This window comes from Amblyomma americanum, chromosome 3 (assembly GCF_052857255.1).
Source record: "Amblyomma americanum isolate KBUSLIRL-KWMA chromosome 3, ASM5285725v1, whole genome shotgun sequence".
NCBI classification, from domain to species: Eukaryota; Metazoa; Arthropoda; class Arachnida; order Ixodida; family Ixodidae; genus Amblyomma; species Amblyomma americanum.
The window spans coordinates 210,715,656-210,720,129 of NC_135499.1; positions in this window are offsets into that span (position 1 = coordinate 210,715,656).

Sequence of the window (4,474 nt, forward strand, 5' to 3'; positions counted from 1 at the left end):
TGGTGTGCGGGGCCTAGCGCTAACCCTATTACAATCTTACTTATCTCACAGAACCCAATATGTAGATATAAACACAGCATCCTCTCCTACCCTCCATATAACATGCGGAGTGCCCCAAGGAAGCATTCTTGGGCCTTTGCTATTTTTAGTTTATATAAATGACATCGTCTACAGCGCTAGTAATGTTCAGGTTGTGTCATTTGCAGATGACACAACTTTTTTTGTCACAGGTATTTCCGAGGCCGAGGTTGAAAGCAAAACAAGCGAAGCCCTTAATAAACTGCACTCATGGGCAGATGCAAACTCCTTGCGCATAAATCCGTCAAAAACACAAATTCTGTTATACCTCCCCAAGGGAAAGAAAATATCTAGGCCTCTCAAAATAGCCTTAAACTGCCAACCAATAGAGCTTGTGACTTCTGTAAAAACACTGGGCTTTATCTTTTCTCACAACCTAACTTGGAATGCGCACATAGAACACATTTATTCGAAAGTTTCCTCAGCTCTAGGTATACTTGGTCGCTTTAGACATATTTTTCCAGTAAGGGTAAAGATGTTGCTCTACAACGCGTTAGTACTAAGTCATATCCAATACTGCAGCTTGGTTTGGGGAACAACAGGGGTAACAAATCTTCATAGATTGCATTTGCTGCAGAAAAAAGCCGTCCGGTCCATAGCAAATGTGCCATTCCTTTTCCCCACAAGAAATATCTTTATAAGGTATGATATCCTTCCAATCTTCGCGTTATACTCTTACAGGCTTCTATTATGCTATAAATACTCTTCACAACAACGTGACAATCCCTTTATTGTACTTGGACAACTGAGAGAAAATAACAGCTGCCGTAACACTAGATACAAAGAAACTTGGATCACTCCAACACCAAGAACTTACTCTATGAACCAGTCCTTAAGTTACAACCTTCCCCTCTTGCTAAACAAACTAATCCATGACAATTTTGATATTACCAGAAATTCAAAACACAATATCCGTGACTACTGCCGAGACAATTTCAATCTGTGAAAGAAGCAGACATGATATATTTTAGTATATTTTAGTGATGTAAAACATTTGCTTTGAGTACATGTGTGTATTGCGACTTTTGTTTTGCATGTGTGTTCGCGCTTCGCGTAAATGTGGATTTGCATCGGATACCCATGACATTACTAATTGATGTAAATGATGTGACCCTCGCCTTCCTTCTGTACTGCCACTGTCTCAAGGAGTCGGGACCTCCAGTCAAGCTGTTACCACAGCTTTTAGTCCCGGCTCCTCCTTTGTAAGAAAGGAAAATAAACTTGAACTTGAACTTGAACTTGAGCTCATTCCTGAGCAACTGGTTTGCATTCCTATGCAACTAGCATTCCTATACAGCGAACATTTCAATGTAACTAAGCAACTGGTTTGAATTATGATGCTTCCCAGTGGTCCTAATTGAGAAATGGGAGCGGAAGAGTTTGCTCTTTGCGTAAAATATTACACAGTTTTGCGAGAATTTTGGCTTAAAAGCGCCAAATCCTGCTGGAAGTTTTCACGCGAACCTGCTGCATGCTAGGGGCAAGGCATTGTGTCGTTGCAAGCAGTAGCTTAGCGGCATTACGGCTGAGGTTTCCACAAGTCATAATTTATTTTCTTTTATCACGATGTAAAATGTTTCAAGTCAGCGACCTGAAAATGGTGGCAGCACACGCAACCAGGCGAGCGAGCGCCTGATTTATGGTCACTGCCGCAGCGTTGACAACCGGTGGCTTAGCTCGGGAACCAGTTTCGCGTGGGCGCGAAAAATTAAGAAACATAATTTAAGCCCAACCCAACATGTTTACGTGCACGTGTAAAAAAGGTCCGACGTCTGCGGCGCTGTTTTCTGACCCGTTTTTTTTTTTTGCACTTCTCGCACTAGCGTGTTAGAGCGCGTTGATGCATGAGAGCTCTCCGTTATATGTTTTGTGCCTCAGTCATCCAGTACACCCTTGCGCAAATACTAGCATACTGGCAGCTGTGGCTTTTACGTACTCGGGGCTATTAGGCTTAGTTAGGTAAGACTATTACGCAGGAGCTATTACGAAGTCCATCATTTAACAAACTTAGCAGCGAACAATCTCTAACAGCTTCTCTTGAAATCGGCCATGTAGAAACTGAAAGGAGCAACCTTCAAGCGGTGCTCTCGGAGCCAAGTGGATTTGCGTACTTCTCCGAAGGGAGCTACGTAGGTTCACTAAACTTCGAAAGATCTTCAGAGTCCTCCGCTCCTCTTAGTTCAAGTCCTTACGGACGAAAGCAGCATCGTTGGATGTTACTATATTCCCCAATGTTCATGACTTCAAGAATGTTTGCTAGAGTGCGCGCAGAGGAATGCCAGTTTGATCGAAGCTACCTCCCTTCAGAGCTGCCTGAAATACGCTGCCAGGATTTGGCCTTACTTCTAATACAAATTCATCGTTGAGGAACTACACAACCACGTTGCGTTGAGTATTGCACTTCACACACAGTGGACGGACACTTTTTTTGAAACCGCCGCCTGGGTGGCTGAGTGGTTATGGCGCTTGGCTGCTGACCCGAAAGGTGCGGGCTCGATCCAGACCGCAGCGGTCGAATTTCGATGGAGGAGACATTCTAGAGGCCCGTGTACTGTGCGATGTCAGTGCACGTTAAATTATCTCTGGTGGACGAAATTTCCGGAGCCCTTCACTACGGCGTCCCTCATAGCCTGAGTCGCTTTGGGACGTAAAACCCTCATAAACCATAAAGTATAAACGAGAAACTTTTTATGAAACCAGTCATTTGTTTCTGCTGCTGTGGTCTTTTTGTAGGCATAGCTGGAATAAATGCGTTACGTGTACCGATAGCTCTCACGTCGTAAAAAAAAAGCTGCTTCTCAGCAATTCGAATAGAACCACACACAACACAGTTAATTGACACGCTGATCATGCACACAGGCGCAGTTGTTCGTCTGAAGTGTCGCTCCCCGTGAACTGCTCCGACGAGGTATTCGTTCTGCGTCTAGTGTCTCCGGCAATTTCGCTAAGAATCGTTATCGCTATGACTTCTGTGCCCTGGAGCAGTTATCGCTGTTCTTATACCTCCCAAACGAGAACAGAAAACCGGGCTTGTACGTAGTTATTCACGTTCACGCAGTACAAAACCGAGGGGAAAAGCGCGACGAAAAGCCCGAGGTGAATAAAAGGTCAAACATTGAAATTATCGAGATTGGTCGGCGCCTTGGCCTTACAAGTGTTGGCGATAGTGATTGGCTGAGGGTGAACTGCTGCATTGAGCATTGCAGAGCATGGTGCTGAATCCTTGACTTAATTCAAACGTTATTTTTCATGGCGATCTTCAGTTTCCAACGCTGGATGAAGGAAGGGACGAAGTTCACATCCGTGAGAGAGGTATCTAGAGCAGGAATATGGCCATCGTAATCGACACCTATGTTACGTTGAACAATAAGTTTCGTCATGGACGTCCTCAGCATGCGGCCGCACTTTTATATGACCAGGCACGGACAAAGCGCCCTGAGCATGGAGTGAATGAATTCTGTGGACGTGGGCTCCTCCGTACGGGGCCGGGGGTACACACTTGAGCTGGTAATTATAATCAGGCAACAGCCCATTTCGCACTTTCGGGTGCGAATCAGACAGTTGAAGCAAATCGTAGAGACGGCAGCCGGTCTCGACATTTCTGAGGAACCGTGGGATGCTTTGAATGAAGTGAAAAAGTGCAGGCTACGTATGAGGAGATCCACAAAAAGCTTTAGTAGCAGTTTTCTGCTTGGGATAAACAAAACTTTCGTTGCCGACAAGCTCTGATAGAGCTTTACGGAGACTGTTTGGCTAGGTTGGAGCGCAGCTTTATGGAATTAGAGCAAGCGGATAGTGTCGTTGTCGTTGGCCGCAAATGTGTCCCGCAATTGTGTCCCACATGTCCTGCTTGCCCGTTTCCTTTGCAAGAACAATAAGGATGTCTTTTTTTTTACCTGCGGACGCCATTGAACAGTGTCATCAAGCTGAAGCTCATGACCTACAGCTGATATATGAAGCTCAGTGTGGCTATCATGGCTGCGCTGGACATACATCGGAATAGCTACAGCGTTGGAAAATAACGGAAGCTATGCGAGGGCGAACTCGTAAGCCTTCAGACTATTAAGTGACTGGCGCCAAATACAGCCCGCGGGATGTGATGGCCTAAGCATTGTGCCCCTTGATACATTAGCGAAGCAGGCGCACATACCAGCCTCAGCACCGACCTTCAAGGCGACTTCGGAACGCCTCAGCAGAGTCGTAAACGAGACTGTCGTAGCAAGAAAAATGCATTCCGCAGGAAACCCGTGGGCAAGTCAGCAAAGAACGGCTACTAAGTGCAAGCAGCTTCCTGAGTCCAGCCCCTATTTATCACACGGTAGCCCTACCTACCACAGCGTGGCGCGATTCTAGGTATGAAGCAGAGTCCATAAACTCGCGCTTGAAACAGATGCGT